At 46.5% G+C, this 20,157-nt stretch overlaps 1 long non-coding RNA gene across 1 annotated transcript in view; it reads right to left on the bottom strand.

Moving 5' to 3' along the window:
• The window catches only part of LOC146441549 (uncharacterized), a 51,170-nt gene extending 33,072 nt beyond the window's left edge, over positions 1 to 18,098 (bottom strand). Inside the window, exons 1-2 of the long non-coding RNA XR_014849957.1 lie at positions 17,317 to 18,098; positions 846 to 1,086 (exon numbers count right to left, since the gene is read on the bottom strand). This is a non-coding gene — a long non-coding RNA (uncharacterized LOC146441549). The remainder of the gene's footprint in view (positions 1 to 845; positions 1,087 to 17,316) is intronic.
• Positions 18,099 to 20,157: the final 2,059 nt, after the last annotated feature.

Below are 20,157 nucleotides of genomic sequence, written 5' to 3'. Positions count from 1 at the left end.
TGCAAGCGAAGGATTAAGCCCCTCTGAGACCAGCACCTTGAGCCCACCTTCTGAGGTGGCCTGGGCAGAGTGGAGAACCACCAGCAGCACAGCCCATTCCTCACAAGGGAGCTGCCAGCCAGGATCAGTGCTGGACAAAACCTCTGCCTTTCTCTGCAATGCCATCATTTTCAGCCTGAAAGACGGTGACCTTTCAGGCTCACCTGGCACTTGCTCTAGTGATTAAAGGTTGGGAAGGCAATTCTCTGCCTAACAGCACCCAAGCCAGCTGGATTAAACTTCCCTGGTGTCTGTCTACGTGTGTTAAAGCCTTGGGCAGCCATGCAGACATCGCCTTTGACAAGCGGGGCAGATGGGTTTGGATGAAGGTGAGCATGGTGGCCCAGGTCCTTCTTGGAGGCATCTCTCCCCTCCTGCCCCCCACCTCTCCAGCCAGCATCCCCAAAGCAGCAGAGTTGAGGCAGCAGCCAGCTGTTCCCTCCATATCCCCAACAGCTGCTGTCCCCCTGCCACCTTGACATCCCACTGGTGTGGTGAGCTACGTCAGTGGGAAATCTCACCAGGGGTCACTGGTGTATGGCAAGAAGCAAAAATGGTCAATGTGTCATCTCTGCAAACAGCCTGGAGCCCCACAACACAGGAAGCACACATGGGTGAAGTCCCTCAGGGAGGAGGGGACTGCCTGCCCTGCACCTCAGTATTGCAGGAGGGAGCAGCAGGAGCTGTGTACCTTCTAATACCTGCTTCAGGTAAACCTGAACAGAAGGCATTAAAAATTGCTGAAGGGACTGGGAAAAGGGGGTTTAGAGAGAGCATTCACATCCATGGCCTTAAGTGCTCTTCACCTGAAAACACCTGCTGAGATGTCGCCATGAGTCTCACGGTGATTCCTCCAGGGAGGTGTGTCCTGGAGTGTCATTGCCACTCAACTCCTGCAGTTTGAAAGATGAGCAACAGGACCATGACTGGGTCCCCCATGCCTTCTGTGGTGTTTTCAGGCTGGACAGAGCATGGATAGGCTTTGTTCATCCAACGAAGGTCTCCATTCACTTCTGAAATACTGCCACAACATACTGGAAACATCTCCTGCCGAAAAAGAAGGAGAGCAGAAAGCAAAGGGTGTACATAAAATGGAACTCAGGCTTGAGGACAAATACAAAAGCCAGTGAGGATGTGGCTGAGACCCACCCACTCCTGCAAAGCAGCTTTGCAAGTTCTTTTGCCACCAATATTTAACCAGTCAACCAGTTCATCTAGTCAGCTACGTCAGCAAGCACCTCTGCTCCAACCACACCACTCTGGTCCTCCAAGCAGCTGCTGTTCAACACTGCTCAGGCACACCACTGCCAGCTGGAAACACACTGGCTCAGGTACTGAAGCCATGCAAAAGAGCAGCAAGGCACAGGGATCGAGTAGCTGCTGGAGACTGACTCAAGTTCTCCAACACAGCTGCCCAGCTCGCCTTTTTCCAGGCACAGGGTGTCTCTGGCTAGATTACAGAAAGCAGAGCACAGCTGTGACCAGTCCAGGGCACAGCAAGAAGAGGAAGCAAAGCAGAAATGACACGTGCACTTATTGCATCAAACCCAGCATTGAAGGACACTGCTGTCACTGACTGTACTGAGGTAATTTCTGCAGGCAGACACATCAGTTGGACATGTCCAGGCCTGTGTTCATTACCAGCTTGGAGATGAAGTTGGTGGGATTCCTGCAGTGCTGAATTACTTGGCTCATTACAAGCACACGTTCTCACATACAAGTTTTTGCACCAGAGTGCAAAAAACATTGAGTAAGAATTGTGACTTTAAGATCAGTATTGCACTTAATCTAGCAGTCTTTCTTTCACAGTTCCACGAAAACAACAGTGTGATTGCCCTTTAGTCAACATTTACTAATGCTTGTAAAATACTGGGAAGAATTTCGCTAATCATCCATTTCCTTACCCTTCACAAAGGAGCTGAAATAAACCCTTAAAAATTACAAGACCTGCAACAAGCAGTGGAGGTCCGTAAGCTGCACCAGTTAAGTAACCAGCCAGTAGATTACAGCACAGAAACCTTTTCAAAGGGAACTCGATAGCAGAGCATCACTGAGAACTCCATGAATGAAGATTGACGAGTTGCCTCTGAGGGAGGATTTCGCTGAAAGTCAATGAGACCCTAGAGGAGAGATTTAGGGAATTCACTTCTCATTCAGCCTGAAGTCCTCCCAAAGCCACTTGGATATCCACACTGATATCCAAAGCCTGCTCAAGCACCCAAAATTCAGACCACCCACAGCTCTCACACACATTCAGGCCCCCCAGCAGAGCCAAGGTTTGCCTGGTGGATCCAGCGTTTCCCACTTCTCCGCTTCTCATATTTCCTGATCCCATGGAAACTACCCTCAGCACAGGAGGGAGCTGCCTGTATTAGCAGGGAATGTAGCCTGGAGAGGAAGACAAGGAGAAAGCAACTGCTACTGCTCTTTGTCTGACCTGACCACCCTGCGAGCTTTGCAAGGCTCTGCAAGGAAGATCATGAACCTCGGGGAGCCTGTGGCGCACGTGATTCCCAGGTGACATCTTCCCAGGAATCTGCTAAAGGGTCAACTGATGGAAACAGTGACCAGGGAGCAGACTGGAAACCCTGGGATTTCAAATGCTTCCTTGAAGTTTAAAACTTAATGGCATCCATCACACGCTTCCCAGTCAGACTTCCCATGACCACCATCCCTTTCTTCTTTATTCTCTATGGTGCTCTGGATGAAAGATACCAATCCATCTTTAATCATAGAAAAAGAATGCCATAAAAAGTCCCAATAAGCTGTTGGGATCCAGTAATTTCTATGAACTACATTTACTGTTTAAGTTCAGGGAAGAAAAAACAGGAAATCGATCTACAGCAAAAGCAGACAATGCTGTGTCAGGAAAGAGTAGAACTTCCCTATTTATCAAGCTGGGAAGTGTCAGCTGAGGTTTTAAGATGCAACCTTTATGTGTCAAAAATGTAAAATTCAGAGCAGAGCCAGGTTTCCAAAAGTTTATCTACGCAGTTGCAAGCCTTGTATAGACATGAGGAAGTTCTACACGCTCAAAAAACCCCATGATTTTAAAAGTGAGTTATTCAGGCCAGCTCTGCGAGTGTGTATTTAATATTCAGTTTATTTTGGTTTAGCTTAAAATTGACTTAAAAAACAATTATTCTGGTTTTAAACAAAGTTGTCCACTTTGTAATAATTTTAAACTTTGCTCTCAGTTGTGGAAAGCAACTTTCCCACAGAGCAGAGGACAGGACAAGTTTTAATCCACACCTTTGTTTATTTGTGAACTCCTGTGTGGAGCTAGTCTTATTTTAGAATAAAAGCACTCATGCAGGGACTCAAGTAACAAGAGAGTCAGAGCCCATATAATTATTTCTGAATATTTTGTGTGTACGCCAGCTTTGTATCAAAACACCCACTCTGTATGCCAGTTCTGATGTCATGACATAACTCGTTGTAATAGATTATTTGGGGATTAAAACCAAAACAAACAGGTATTATAAGGAAAAAACATTGCCACATGAGGGCATGCTTCATCTCTTTCAAAAGCTTGCCTTTTCAACTCAAATCTAAGGCAAGTTACATTTTAAGACCTAGTTTTAGAAAAAAGAAAACTCAGGTTTTATTTATGATTTGCTAGGTTTGTAACATACCAATTAAGTGCAAAATTAGCACAAACTTTGAAAAGAAACATTCTTTGCTTCCATCTGTGGTCATACTATTTTCCTGTGGTGACAGCAAAATGCACTTTGGGCTTAGGGCAGAGATGAGCTATCTCAATGCATAATACTTGTGTTCTGTACCACGCTGTGCAAAATAAGTGCAGGACACAAAATCCAAACACAGAGTTATGAAATACATAAATTTCACCTTTTGCCCAATGGGAACAGCTTCCTGGCCAACCAGGCACGTCAAGGCAAAGGGAGGCATCTCTTACTGCTCTCTTGCAAAAGAAGGGCAGGGTTGCAGGGTTCCCCAGGGTTTCCCAGCTCTAACACATCACAGGATCTATCTCCTCCCAGAAAAGACTGAGTCTGCAGCCCCTTGTCCATGAGATGGCTGTCCAACATGCAGTATATCTTTGCAGGGATTCTTCAAGTCACATGGCCACCCCAACGAAGTGTCCCCTGCTAAGTCCCTCTTTTAGGCAAAACTACCATCATCAGGCTTTCAGAGCCTACCAGGTAATTTGTGGTAACAGCCCAGAAATTAATTAGATCCACAGACTGTACTGATGGGCAGCAAGAGGTTAATCTGTCCACCGAGAGACCCGCACCAGAGTAGGAATCTTCAAGGCCACAAACTTTCTCTGGTCTTGAAAGGAGGCTTTTGGACCCATGGTGATGCACAGTGATTAATGAGGACACAACAGTATCCAAGTGTTTGAGTCATTAGAAGTAATTTTTCTTCCAGTGAGTCAGAGTATCTGCACATTCTTGCTTCCTGGAACCTTGAGTACTTAAACATGCAACATCCCACTCTAGTAACATATCTGTGTCATGGAAATGATTCCACAAAACATTAGGTTTCTCCCAACTAATTCTATTATCTAGCCAATATCCACTGATGCTCAACATGCCACAGGATCTGGCTTGAGGTGATCTGTTTAAATCAAATGGGAGGGTGTTTTCCCACATTCCAGAGGAGGAGGGTCACACACCAAGTTTCAGAGCCTGCAAGTCACCTGACCTGGGCTCAGCAATTCCTGCCAGAAAAGCACCAGATCCTGGAGCCTTCATCCTTGGCTAATTCAGGGAACCAGGAAGCTGCAGAGGCTACAGCCCTCACAGCACAGGGCTGCACAATTTTAGAAGTCTGAGCTTGTGCTGACTAAGATGTTCACACTGATGATAAATGCCAGCTCACAGGGGAAATCTTTCTTTGGCTTCTTCCTTTTTCCAAGAGATGTAAATTCACTGTGTGTGTCTTTCACCACCGCACCCATACTCCAAGATGACTTCATCTGGTCATGAAAAGACAGACAAAACATGAATGCTCTGATGCTTGTGAAGACAGGTGCAGTAAAAGCCATAGGTGGAGCAGTAAATAAGTTGAGAGACAGGCTTTTAATCCAATGATATGTACAATATTGAATCCCCACGTTTTTCTTGTTGTAAACACCTTGCAATTATAAAACTGAGAAATTCCACGCTTTATGTTCTCACTGTAAAATATCACAGGAAAATGCACTGTGGTATTGGATGGGAGCATCACAGGTACTGTGTGGTAACGGTGACTATGATTATGCTCTTTCTTCTCTGATTTTACCAAAAGTAGTTTTGAATTTATACCAGAGCACATAAGTACCCAGACATTTACCTTTACACTATGCTCCTGGACAAGTGGACCTGAAGGAACAAGAACCCTGAATGTTTAGGAAGGGCTCAAGTTTCTCCTTAACTCCTTTGCCAGGGCATGAACTGCTTTTTTGTGCATCTCCTGGCTTCTCCACCAGCTTTTGCACCACAGCCTGAACCCAACCATCCTCCCAGGCCAAAACTGCTCCAGAGCCCTGCAACTCCTGGTGGAGCTGCAGCCAGCCACCCCTGCGCACTGTTTTCTGCTGCTGCCCCTTCCTCAAGGATTTTGCACAGCCACTCGGTCACCAGACCTGGAAGGGCTGCACTGTGATTTGCTAACGGGTTGCAAAGGGAAGCCAGGTCCCCCAAAAACAACAGCAAGGGCTGGGAGATGACCAGGCTGTCCTGCTGAGTGCTAAGGGAGAAGAGAGGTTCCCTGCTCACTTGCCCAGCCCCTGGTACACACAGCAGCAACGTTATCTGCACCTCTGAGCATCCCAGGCTTGCCTGGCACTGGGAGATAAAGGAACTCTATCATATCTTTAAAGAGGGACAGGCTGTGTGAGAGGCAGCCTGTGGCCTCATCTCAGAAGTGGCAGGAAAAGGTCAGCAACTGTGTGGGAGCAGGAGTGAGGACACCTGAGTCACACTCGCTAAGAGCAGGCTGGTGCAGGCACTGATGCCCAGCTGGGGCAGCGGGATGGCCCTCCCACAGCTTCCTCTGCTGAAGGAATTCCCTGATTCCTGTTCTACATGCAGGAATGAACACCTGAGGAACAACCTTCCCACTGAGCAGGGAGGGAGCTGCAGAAAGCAGGGTGAAAAGGGCTATCAGTCTGAAGAACACTCAGGGGAGAGAAGTAAAAATGATGGAGTAGAGCCAAGTAAATAAAAAAAGAACAAAGTGAAAATAAATAGAGCAAAGTAAATCATAAATGTATAAAAAATAAAGGGGAAGGAGAAGTAGCCACTTTCTCACTGGCTCCTGCCTCAGCAGCACTGTCAATTCCTTAGCTCCTGGAAGGAACAAGAGTGGGTCTCACAGGGCTTTGTCCCTGGAGGAACATCACCCAGTGGACAGACCGCACAGCAGAAGCCTTCCGTGGACAGCGGAGGAGCTGACCTCCACCCACAGTGGCCAAGGACGCTGCCCCATGACCAGGTGGGTGACAAAGGGGCCTCCACACTCCCTGGGCTCCTGGGACCCATCTCAACCTGACCCATGCCACCATTTCAGAGGTGGCTCTGGCTGGAAGTCAACATGAAATCAACACCCTGGTCAAAGGCTGGAGCAGCTCAGGGGCCTCAGTGAGATTCCTGGCAGAGTTAGTGCCACCACTGCTCCCAGGAAAGCACAGGAGGGGAAAACACTTCCTTTTTCAGTTCATGCCCTCCTGGATTAGGGAGGACAAGGACATTTGACATCACCTGCCCATCCAGATGGCCTGTACACATCCCTGTGGGGGGACTGCCACCCAGCACAAAATCATCAGGGAACATAAGAGGACACTGGAGATGTCCTCTTTCCTGTGTCCACAATGCCCAAGGCATTGGCTGGCTCACCAGCTTCCCCAAAACACACTGGTAGGACACATGCAGCAAGAGCAGGATGCAAAATCTACAAGTCCTTGATTTCATCCAAGCTTTGTTGCTGTTTCTGACCAGCCACCACTTCAGCAGGTGGCACTCTAGCCTGTGGGCCAGCATGTGCACTTGGAGGTCTCTCTGCCAAAACCCACCCTTTTTTCACATCACTGCAAGCATGGCCTGCCTGGGAGGGTTCCCCGAGGGCTGAGGAGGGAGGGAAACATCAACATTAAGCTTAAAAGGCAAAATCACAGCAGGATTCGGGCACTGAAGTTCCTTTGGTGCCACTGAAAATCCCATCCAAAGTCCCAGCAAAGGCAGGTTATACAAGTTAAACCTACACACACAGGCACTGCTGTCCCTGGGACTTTTGCCCCACTCACAACAATAAGTCTGTTTATAAAGCACCAGCTTCCTGTTCCAGCTTCACCACTTGTTGCAGCGTCAACAAGCCCCCGCAGCTGCAAGGCTGCCCCTTGCCACTCATCCCACCTCCTGACAGAAGCCAGAAGGACAAAATCCCGCCCACCCCACAGCATCTCCCGCTGCTCCACCAACCATCCTCCCGCAGCATTTGTGCCATCAGTCGCTCCTGGGAAGGTGCTGAGCACGTTTTGCTTGCCTGACGGCTGGGAACCTGTGGCAGAGAGGCAGCCAGCAGCTGGGTTGAGAAAGCTGCTGCTGCTGCTGTTTGCCAAGTCTGCGTGGTCGCCATAAAAAAAATATTGCCAGGCTTTTCATGGAGTAAGAGCTAAGCACGAGCTCCCACTTCAGTCCAGAGACAACTGCCGGCTTCGCTCTCTGCAGAGGAGAATTCCTCTTTGACTGGAGAACAGGCATAAGGGAAACAGCACATGGCAGCAATCATGGGAGAGTGGCAAACAGCCATCCGAACTGGTGGTCACAAAGCTGTCCAGCAGCTGCAGAGAGAGAGGAGGGGGGAGAATGAGCCAGAGGGAGATGGAGTGGAGGAGGAGGGGAGGAAGCTTTAAAGGCAGGCAGATTAAGGGCAGCCTCTTAAATGAGTCAAAACTCACTGAGACATGGTTAGAATTCCCTGTTTAGCAGGAGGCATCCACAAATGAATAAAAAGGAATAAAACCTGGACAACTAGGAAGTCGATCAGATTCATACATATTTAACAGGCACATTCATCTGAATACAGGCCTGCCTGTAGCGTGCTAGAAACCAGTCACACTGCCTGGGAGGCTTACACAGAAAGCTTTGCTCCAGGCCAGCACGGGACAGAAGGGCAGGGGATTGTTTGCTGTGCTCAGGAAAAAAACAGCCCTGATGTGAACAGAGAAGATGAAGAAGCAGTTGAGGTGCAGGGGAAAGGTTATCTCCCATGCTGGTGAGATGCAGGGAAAGGGCATGCTCTCTGGACCCTGACCCAGGAAGGACAGGATAGACCATGCTCTGTTTCACAGCCGAAACCCGCCTCCTGGCACACGCTGCTGGGGACAAGCAGGGCTGCTGCCTGTGGAGCCAGAGCAGCTGAGCTGCAGCCCATGAGACAGTGCAGCTGCTCAGGGGCAGCCTCAGAAAAAAGCTTTAGCTCTTGTTTTCTGGTCCAGAGCTCTTGCTCTCAGTGCAGGAGCACAGCTTTGACAAGAAGCCCCAAAAAGCTTCTTGAAATGTGTCCCAGGATCATGATGTTAGGTGGATGAGGGATGGAGGGATCACACCTCCTTTGCTCTCTCTAGCAATGGCCTGGATCCAGGTATGGACTTGGGCTATAAACCTATTGCCACTCATCCTGGTGGGCCCTTTCAGAACTGGATTAGTGGAAATTCAAGCCTAAGAGAACCACACTGCATTAAACAACATTACTTCTGCTGCACCTTGGCCTGGGCACTGGCTGAAGCAATGCCCTTGCACAGGGCTCTACAGCAGCATGCCCTGTGTGGGACACGCTCCATGGGCAGCCCTCAACAACCTTGGCATTTGATGTGAACCCATTAGTATAAAAATGGGAAACCCAAACTGGGTACTACTGGCTTGGGAAGTGTCATCAAACAGGATTCCCTCTGCCTGTTGTCCTCCACTGGCAACCATATGAAACTCAAAACCAATTGTTACTAAGGCGAGTTCCCTCTCTGTCCAGCACAGCCTGTCACAGAAGTTCTGCAACCCAGGCTGTGTCCTCACTGACACCTGCTCAACCTCAGAACCCTCCAGGGGTTTGCACAAGCACAACTGGCTGAACTTTCCAGTGAGACACAGGAACACAGGCACTCTCATCCCACAGGAATTGCTATGGCCCTGTTGACATGGAGGCTTGTAGGTGGTGTTTCCAAAGCAGATTTCCCTCTCTCCTCAATGCAGCAGCTCTCCCTTGGGGCAGCAGCAATGGATTCAATCCACCCTGTCATCTGTGGCAAAAAGGCATCAGCCAGACAAGGAGAGGCCCTTATCAAACAGATGGGAGGCAAGACATAGCTGAAGAAAAAATGGGGAGTGCACCTACAGCACATGACAGTAGTACGTGATATGTTCCAGAGATACGGGGAAATGACGGTTATGAAAGAGACAAGAGGGAAGGGAAAGGAAAAAAAAAAGCCTTTTGGCCCACATCCAGGGGGAAAGGTTCATTTCTGTCATCATTAATGGTTCAGCCTGGGGAGAAATACAAACGGCACCAGGTCCTCCCTTCCCAGAGAGGGAGAGCAGGGTCAAACACAGCACCACCTTTCCTCTCCCTGAGCATACCACCTGCCCCAGCCTGACCCGAGGCGGGAGGTTGTCCTGAGCTGCCATTGGAGCTGGGCTTACGTAGAACAGCAGTGGCCTGGTGATCACTACATCCTGTAGGGAATCAGAAGTACTTTTGCCCCAGGCAACACAGTAAGCTCAGTAGGAACCAGTTTTCATGCATCAGATATATTACATGGATGCCACACATCCCATTTGGCAACTCCCTCACGTATCGCAAGCTTCTGGACAAAGGGACTCCAAACTTTCTGGATCTGGCACAGCACTCACTGGGCTTGAATTTAGACTTACATTCTTGGCCAGCAGCCCCGAGCGCTGGGAAGGAAGCATCCTTTTTCCCCCTCTCCTCCCTCCTTCCCACGCCTGCCCCCGGACGGAAGGCATATTGGATCACTCCTCTTTATGAGTGAGGGAATGCTCCTCTTCTGAAATAACACCCTCTACATGGGCAGCTCTGCTGGTCCTGCTCTTCTCAATCCACTGGGAAAAAAATCTCTGCTGAAATACTGTTCTGCTGGAATCAAAACACATCACCAAATCCAGCTGACTTTGACAAGATTTTCCTTGAGAAGAAAATCAGGAAAACAAGGAGTTCCTGATAGAGTGCGTTGAAACATTTTACAGCACATTTAAGTGCAGCATAGCTACCTTTTTATTCCTGTTTCAAAGCTACTTTAATTTTAATTGTGTCTCCTTGTATTGCATTAGGTAAGCTGCAAAACTCAAAGCTTCCAGTTATTAAGAAAAAGAGAAAAAAAAGAGTTGAAACTAAGAAAACTTAAGATTTTAAAATTTGCCAAATTCTGAACAGTAAAAATCCTCCATAAAACCAAACCTAAATTTCAATTTGCACCCTCTGTATAAATATTAAACATTATTTGAATACAGTTTCAATCTGTGAAATCCCCTGGTGTAGATAAACCTTTAGTACTAGGTTGGATGGTAAAACTGCTGTATAGTGTAAAAAGCTGCTATAAAAGTATTATATCTCTAGTAAAGGGTTCTACAGCAAGTACAACATCTCCATTTTTGAAAACATATTCTACCACCAATAAAAGTATGCAGTTAGGAGAGAAGCTATCTATACATCAGCATTTACAGGTTCAGGGATTATATAATCCTAAGTGACATTTCCCAACATTCATCCTCCACATGACTTTTCAAAACAGGCAAACAACTTCAGCATCCTGTTAACCGTGTTCTCCTGTGCATGTATGCAGTCCCATTGGTCTCACAGGTATAAACGAGGGCAGGATTTGGCCCATGATATCCATAGCCCAAAAGAGTGACTGCAAATCCTTAAAGGAGTGGGGGGCAAAAAAGAGACAGTAGCCCTAAAACAATTAGTGAGATTAGAGACAAAACAAAAATAATTATGTTGACAAAAGCAATGCTATATGTTAGCTTGACCCTAAATAAAACCCTACACAGAGACTAGTAAATTCTCTGTTGAAATCACTGAACTGAACACTAAAATAAAAGCCAGTTTGGAGGGGGCAGCAGCTTCAAAGCTACAGAAAGCAGCTTTACATACCAACCACAGGCAGCAAGTAAAGATCACTGTGTTTAAGCAGAAATTGCAGGAAGTGTGTGGGTGGCAATAGCCATCCTCCATGCTAGAGTTTAGTGGAGGACACTGTGACCATTCCTGTGGCTGGTCCAGGGAAATATCCATGCCATGGCAAGATACACTGCCAAGATGCATCCCTGCTTTCCAATGGCTCAGCAGACGGACTTGGGATGAGCCTCTCAGATTTGCCAGGGCCTGAAACAAAATTAGAAGAGCCAGAAATGAAAGGTGAGATCTTGGACCAAGTACAATAGGTCTTGGATCCTGTACAAAAGTCACAGAGATCAGATGTCACCCAGTGATTAGGGGGAGCTGGGATAATATCAAAGAGAAGGTAGGCCAGCTATGTTAAGAAGAAGAAAACTCCTTCAATTATAGCCCAGATCTACAAATCAGAAGATCTAGTTTATACTCTTGTCAAAGCTGAAAATTTCCTGTGGTATCTTAAGCAAACTAGTTCACTCCTCAGTCCAACAGGATAACAATTTACACGGTCCAGAGCTTTCCACTACCTGAAGTGCATAGACTGTGTGTAGCTCCCAAGGAGAAAAGTGCTCTTACTTTAAACCACAGCGACAAAACCCTCCCATCATGCATCTGCTGAGCACAGTGGGAATGCTCTCAGTGGGGTACCACACACTCCCAGCTCCCACTGATGTAAGACGTGTTTTAGTGCTTGCTACTTAGTCCCAGGGTACTGCTTCCCATCCCTTATAAACACCTCTATCCCACCACATTCTTCATTAATGGAAACTATTAATATCATTACACCAGAAACAGCCAAGTAAACAAGAAAAAACCCAGAAGATTTGCCAGCAGGTGTTATTGGAGGGGAGAAGGCAATGGTGATCAGCAGTTTTGGCAGTCATGTAAATGGTACCAACCACAGCATTTTAACCACCTCTCTGTCAAGAAAGTCAGAACCATGGGGATTCATACTTAGAGAGGGTTTTCCAACAAACTGTTGGCTCTTATCTCAACCCAGCATTGTACATGCTATTCATCACAGGCCATGGCAGAAATTATATCAGCATCAGCAGCAACCAGAGTAGCAGAATATTCTGCAAGGAAAAAAAACAACCAAAAAAACCACCAGTGTTTACCATTAATAATGTCAGTTGTTCTACAGTTTCCACGTTCCACATAGGATTATTTGGCTGTGAGCTAATGAAAGCACTTTGGAAATATCAGCTGGAAGGAGGGCAGCATCCAGATGTATTTGACAGGAGTAAAAACCTATATAAGCCCTACATTTCTTGTCTAAAAGTCACCACCCCAGAATAGCTTGTGATCTAGTTATTTTTATTCAGAGAAGAGCCTGTGCCTTGCATTTGGATCAGAGTCCAAATTCCACTGGAGTTTCAGACTGTTGTTAAGGTAGGATGCTCCATTCTGACCCAGTTCAGAAACAGGATGACCAGTAAATTAGGGATCTCCTTTAGAGTCAGGCTCAGACATTAGGGCTGGTCCATTTTTACAGGTTTGTGTCATACAATAAATGAGCAGTTTTACATGCAAAGAAGGGTTTTTTTCTTGAGAAGGGAGAATTTAGAATCTGTGTCCCAATTTCTACATTTCAGAAAGGCTGCAGGTTGTTTCATGGATGCTGGGAAGACTCCTGAGTCTCACCAGTCCTCAGAGGTTACCATTTGATAAAGGAGAGCATGTTTCACTAGCTGAAAATCATGGTGAGTACTAACAGCTCTTTGTGTTAAAGCACTATCAGCACACACACACACACATTTACCATTAGGCCACACACAGTGTTATAGCTTGCTCTGTTTTGTCTGTGCATGCATCAAGGATTCTTTGACAGTTTTCTTTATTTTAGGATGTGGAAACCCTGTAGGAACTACAGGATCTCTTAAAAACCACCTGCCCATTTTGTTCCTCCTTCCTCTCATTCATGAATGATCCCTTGAGTACAGAAGCTTTCTTTATTGCCCAACTGGATATTCTTAAAGATTTTATTATAACTTGTTGGTTCAGCTTTAACCACAGTGGTAGTAACGTAATAATTAATACCAATTTCTTGTGAATGCTCTGTTAGTAAATTTGGAAAATAATGATCTCTTAGTTACCTTCTACCCCACTGTGTACCCACCCTAGAGCCCTTGTTTACACAGGAGGCTGACACAGCTCCAAATACACCATTTTAGTTACCTCATGTAACAAACAAATACTTCACATGTATTTAACACACGTGCTTGGCACAAAATGTAGAAGTACACATTCACATGAAACAGGAGTAATATAATCTATTCCAGTAAATGCATCCAGTTCCACACACATCTTCAGACCTGTAGGAGGTAATGCAGGAACTGTCTGGGGCTGTGGACATGTTCTGTGGGAAAGGATTGAGCTGCCTTCTATCCTCTTCCTCTTTTCTAAAATCTAGGGTAAAGCAATGCTAGTAAAGGTGCTCTCTCTTAAAGGTAAGGAATGTCAGCTGGGTTAACAAGCACAACTTTTGCCAGCACTTAAAACTATCTGAGAGGCTTCACCTGACAGATTGGGAAGACCTTGGACAACCTTTTCTAAGAGCAGAGCAAGGGGTGGAGGTGCCATCAGCAGAGGACTTGTAGCAAGCATCTGGAATGGCTGTAAAATTTCCAACCAGCTCAGCTGTTTGAAAATAAATGTCTGTCCACAGCCTTATGGAGCTGAGCTGGTACAGCTGAGCTGGTACATCTTCAGACATCCCTTACATAAATCTCTCGTACACCCAAGAGATTTATGATAAACACTTGCTCTTTCCTTAACCTCCAAAACCTTTTCCACCTGCTGAATAACTCAAGAGTCCTTCCTCTCACCCAGCTTGTTCAATATCTATATAAAGCCTCTGGAGAAGATTCAGTGGCACCACAGACTGACTTGTCAGCAGTACACATATGACACCCATCTCTACATTATCTTCACCTCCCATGCAAATAACACCATTACCCAACTCTTCAAGGGCTTGACTAAGATCAGCAAATGAATGAAGGTGGCAGAAGCTGAATTGTCGCAAGAGCCTGGGCAGATGATGGTATAGGAAAGTATTTTACACTTTGATAATGTTCATTGCTGGCATTAAGACTAAGTGAAGATTTAGTGTTCATCTGAATTCCATCACCCTGAAAACCCCAATAACTGTTGCTGCAAAAGCCTCAATCCTTCAGCACTATTTCCAATCAGATAACTGAAAAGATTGGACTTGGCCCTTATGCTTGATTTCTACAACCTAATGGTTTTAGAAATGACAACCCATGCAAGAATGCTTCAAGCCATTTATTCAGCAGCACAAGACCACCAAACAAGCTTAAGTTCTGTTCTTTGCTCTGCTGACTACTCACCCCAGCTTAAATTCAAGGCTTTGCTCTTATGTTCAAAGCCTTCATGACTTTAGTGAAAATTGATTTAAGGGCATCCACACTTCTGAAACATGACACTGTCGAAACCTGACAGTTATATCACTCTGTAACAAAATAAGTACCCACTTTGGAGGTTGTGTGCACCAGGGACAGAGATTCCCTGCTGCCTAGGACACAACCTGCAAGAGATACCCATAAATCTTGGAAGTGCAGAACAAAAGAGAAACTCCAGTTTTTCAACCCAGCCTTCCTGCCTCTGTTCCAACAAACATCCAAAACCACCAGCATGAATCAAAACCATCAGCATGAACAAGTAGTACATGACTGAGAGACTGGATGAGGTTTGATTTCCAGGGGACTCCTCTGGGAGTTCCGTGGTGTCTGATAAAAGGTGAGCTGAGCTGGTAGCATGTTGATGCTTCGGGCTCAAACAGGCTCTTTCGTGTACCCATCTGCCTCTCTCTTTCAAACTCACAGGAACTTCACTTTCAGATCTGTATTCTTTTGTCAATGGGCTCAAACTTTTGGGGAGGCGAGGAGGGAAGGCACATGGAATCACATACAGACAGACTTAAACACACAGCATGAATTCAGAGGCTTTGTTTTACTAGGAAAGAGTTATTGGCAAAAGCACCCTATGTAAAAAATAGGAGAAGAAATGAGAGAGGAATGTCAAAGATGTCCTGAATTCGTACTCATGAGCTCATAAAGTGATTGCAGGCAGATAAAGGGATACAGGAACATCTGAGGAGTCATTGCTTTCCAATACACAAGTAACAGCCAGGGATTCAGAACCTGAAGAGAATCACACAAACATTTCCAAATAAAAAATTAGTCACTAATGGTAATTGGATCTGAAAGAAATTTATTTCCTCCTAAAACAAATCCAAAAGCTGCTTTTCAACTACATGAGATGCAAAACAAGACAAAAAGTTGAGGTACCATTGAAATACACCTGAATCTATGTTCATAAATCACTACTGCACATGGAGGGGACGTTGTTTTAAAGTTCCATTTCCATGTTACTTTTCCATTTCCTGACCACTGCTCAGTTGCAATGCATCTAACTATGTTTAAATTGCCAGCCAAGGAAAGTAAAACAGGGGTACCCCCATAGGGGAACCAACCACACATGAATCCATACACTATTCAGAATAAATGCCCTGACAACGCAGAATTTTTGTGATGCATCTAACATTCCATGAATCCTCCAGCTGGTCCTGCCTGGGAGGAAAAATGTGCATGTATGAGCAGGGGTATTGTTCAGAGACACTAAAACAGGTTCATAATAAGTCATCCTGGTTTCTTCAGCACAAAAATAAGCCCATATCAGGCTTTTTTTTTCTGACAACAACTGGCAGTAACTTTGTGCATTTCAAATGCCAGTCAGACAACTTTTCAAATGGTTAAAAGGTGTGTGAAGGTTGAAAAGCTTGGAAGTCTGGCAAAAGTTGATAAAACCTTGCTGAAATGTTAAACAAAAGTTTCCATTAAATTTTCACCACAACAACCATTCAACTTGAAATCTGCCTAAATTTTTTCAGACCTTTGGGCTAATCGGACAAGAAGTAAATAGCCAAGCAAATTATCAGAAGAGAAATTTGGGAGTCACCAAAGAGGCCCACACCAAGCCTTTGCCTTGGTGGCATTATATCTCGTCAGGCTCCTCCAGTGCTTGATTCCAGCAGCAACATTTGGGCTGGCACACTATGCCAGAGAGACAGCATTTCTGAGTTACAACTGAGAAAACAAGCAAAAAAACAAAAACAAAAATCATGCTGGTTAAATCATTTGGTAAGGCAGCTAGCATCGTCACGAAAGTGTCGAAATTTTAGTGCAAACCAACCTCCTCCCCATTCTCTCCCAAAACTCATTATCTTCTTTTCTTAAACTGACAGTTCAGAAAACAGCCAGAGTGCTGCTCCTTTCTGCCTTGCATCCTCTGCCACGCTTGCACATGTGCTTATCCAGTAACAGGCATCACTAGTGAAATGGGATTACGTTCCTCTGGTTAAGCGCATGAGCACAGCCCTGGGTGGGGCTGCTGGAGGATCAACTCTTAATAAGGTGTCCAATGTATAATCTAGCAGGGCGAAGAGCAACTGGCTCTCAGAATGAATAGCTCTTCTGTTTTACCATCTCCTGAGGCTGGCTGCTGGGCTGACCCGCCTCATCCTTTTTTTTCTTTCTTTCTCTCTCTCTGATGCTGTTACTCTTTTCACTAACTTTTTTGCTGCTTCCCAGACTGGAAATATAAAGGGGAAGGAAGACAAGAAGTAACCACCCGTATCTGGTCACACACTGCAAACTGCAGCAAGATGAGCAAACGCTCTGCTAGCGCGATAGGATATAAACCCTTGCTATTTACTTATTCCAATAAAGTTTCGCTTCGACCTAGAGTCCCGCTCTCGGGGACCGCCTTTGCGCCAAGCGATGTCTTTAAAAGGGATGCTCTGCGCAGGACGGGACAGCGGGCACGCCCAGGGCGTGCAGCCGCGGGGCAGAGGGATGCGGTGCCCAGGGTGATGCTGTCCCCGCTGCTGTCCCTGACCTCTCCCGTCGCTCGCTGCCCGCCGGGGGGGAGGGGGCGGGGGCGGGGGCGGCCCGGGCGCGGCCCCGACAGCGCGGCGGCGCGCACGGCGCAGCGCCCTCTGGCGGCGCGCAGGGGCCGTGCGGGGCAGCACCTGCCGGGTGGCCCCGCAGCACGTCGCGGGGTCCGGCTGGGAGGAATTCCCCCGCGCCCTGCTTCCAGGGACAATCCCTGACTTACCGGGCAGGCTGGACGCGCCGACGAGCGAAACACGTCCTCTGCCGCAGAAAGAGCCCGCAGGAAGGCTTGGCGCACCGGTTCTGCAAAGGCTGCTGGTAGCACAGCCGAGCATCTCTCTTTCTTTTCTTCAAAGCCGTTCTCTAGCCAAAGATTCCCCCTGCCCCAGGAGACTTGTCGCAGAGCCTCCCATACCTCCAGGAGGCACATTTAATATATTTCCTTTGCGTGGCGATGATCTAATCCAACCTCTCACGAAGCACACATCTGCAGCGTGCTGCAGTCAGGAAGGGCTGCTCCTCAGGAGTGACTGCTCCTTGCTACCCACCGTCCTCTTTTGTTTCTGTCTCTGTGCTGGCACTGCGTGGTGTGGAATGACTCTTTCCTGTCTGCAGCACTTAAACAAAAAAAAATCCCTTACATACTTTCTGAAAGTACCACCTGAAAACTTTCCATCATTCCTTGCTTCCCCCTTGCCAAAGCAAAGTGAAAGGTGACACCACCAGCCACTTGATCAATCTCTGTCATGGTCGGGGGCATCTGGCTCCCGTACGATTTTTTATAGTAGCTGTCTGTAGGACCATTGGCTCTTCTGCAGCAGGATGCTGTTTTCCACATCTGATTTAAGCTGAACTCCAAAAGACAACAGAGAAAGAAGCAGGGAGTGTGCACCCAACTTCCTGGAAAAGACACCCGAGCTGTTCTTGTAGCCTCCTGCAACTACACTCCATCGTGCCCAACCCCTACAGCTGGTCCCAGGAATTGCCAGCACTATGTGCTCTGAAGGCTGGGAAGTGGCCCGCAGCTGGCCTGGGGAGCCTGCCTGGTTTGAGCAGTGTTTTCAATTAATAGCCTGCTCAGCAGCCCACATCATGTTCTGTGAGAAATGCTAAGTGTCGCTAGCAGTCTCTTGGTCCAAAATGCTTGGGAGAGCCACTGTTCTGTCCCCAACCTCACAGGGACTTTGCATTTGGGAGGAATGCCTGGGATGGAGAGCACAAAAGGACAAGCTAGACTGGAGTACCCATTATGCCATTGAAAAAAATGAAAATAAGATGTCAACAACTTCTATGGGCCTAATTGTTTCTTCTCAAACAGATTGTTAGCTTATGTGAATCAGGGTAGCTCTGCTGAGTAAACCGAAGAATGGAAGGGGGGAGGGGGATAGCCTTGGGATCAGAAAGGCACAATATGGGTCTTTATCCCCACTGCTTGCTGGCTACTGAGTAACATTAACTTATTGCCTCCCCACCCACCCAGCCCCCAAGAGATAGTGGCACTAAGAGAGATGAGGGGACAGTGGGTGGCAAATAGTAAGACTGCATAATTTTCTGCAAACACCACCAAACAAGGCCACCCGAAGGACTGGGCCTTGACTCCCTCTCTCTGCATCTCTGCTCTTGCCCTGCTGCTCAGCTCTCCCCTTAAACCAAACCACACAAAACTAAACTGACTGAAAACCAGAAACTGTCATTTTCCTGAGCCAGATTTCTTCCCTGAACTGGTCCACCTTACAGCCACATGCACTTTGGACCAGGAGTAAAGATAATACAACTGCTTGTTTCAGCATCAGTGCCAGCTTGAAGAGTGCATCAGGCTGCAGCCTGGTGAAACACTGGGAAATCCCACAGTGAGCCACAGAGTAGGAAGCTGTACTTTAATTTCAGCAAAACAAAGATCAAGCAGTGAGTGAATGATGCAAATGCACCTAGTCAGATTTCTCCACTGGACCTTCAAGAGAAAAAAGAGGTAAAACATCAAGCACAAAGGGCAGCCTGACTTCTCCAAACACAAAATCAGGACAAGCCAAATCCTGTCCAATTGCACAACATTAAAGAGTGATTCTGTGCTCTTACCTTGTGCTAAGGGAACAGCAATGTTCTGACCTGCAGTGATTTATGTGTAGCAAATTCATGCCATAAACAAGTGAGAGGAACCAAAATCTCATGCCCTAATCCTTCAAAGCAAAACCAAATTCTTTATGGGCAGCAAGTTTGCTGAGGAAGGAGGTAATGCTAATCCTTATTTGAATCCAATAAAAACATCCAAACAAGACAAACAATGCTCCAAGAGCTTTTCTCTGTTACATTTGCAAATAATGCTTAAAAAAATTAATCATTTCACATGATTTATAACTATTAATTAATTAATCTTGATGTCTCCCAGCTGGACAGGTGTTACTACCTCCAGCAAACATATGAGCAAGCTGAGTAAGACAGATCTGGCTCTGTTTTTTTAAGCAACATCTAATTTTCAGTGCACTTCTGTGTACAGGCAGCTTCTGTTAATTTTGGCTAGAGCTGTAAGTGATTAATACACATGCAAGACAGATTCTGGATAACTCAAGCTACAGGGCTAAAATTAAAGCCCATGCTTGAAAGTGTGATCCTAAAGGACTTGCCCTTGGCTGGGCAAGACAGGGAATCCGTTGCAGGATGAGGAAAATAAGCCAAGTCTTCAGATTCCTTGGGGCTTGTCTCCACAAGAAATGTAGAGAAGCAACACAAAATTGCAGCACGCTAGAAACATTCTCCCCAGGTGGACCCTCCAGTGTTCTCTGCTTTCAAAGTGCAAATTTTAAGCCCTCCATAAATTCATCCCTCTCCCCACAAACACAGAGAGACCCACTTGTCACTTAGTGCTGAACACCATCACTTGTTGCCACTTTCTAAACTGAGAGGTGCTGGTGGCAAGAGAAGGATGTGGTGACTCCAGAGGTAGCAATAAGAAAGCCAAGGGTAAAGTTTCACTTTGGTTTCAGCAGAAAGCTTCCCCATGAATATGTTTTGGTTTGCAATCAGCAATGAAGCAGCTTACCTGCCTTTCAAAGATGGGTGAGCTACC

Source organism: Lichenostomus cassidix, chromosome 2 (assembly GCF_008360975.1).
Source record: "Lichenostomus cassidix isolate B80296 chromosome 2, HeHo_3.0, whole genome shotgun sequence".
NCBI lineage: Eukaryota > Metazoa > Chordata > Aves > Passeriformes > Meliphagidae > Lichenostomus > Lichenostomus cassidix.
Note: the sequence above shows the minus strand (reverse complement) of the source record. Positions and strands in the feature narration are given on the sequence as shown.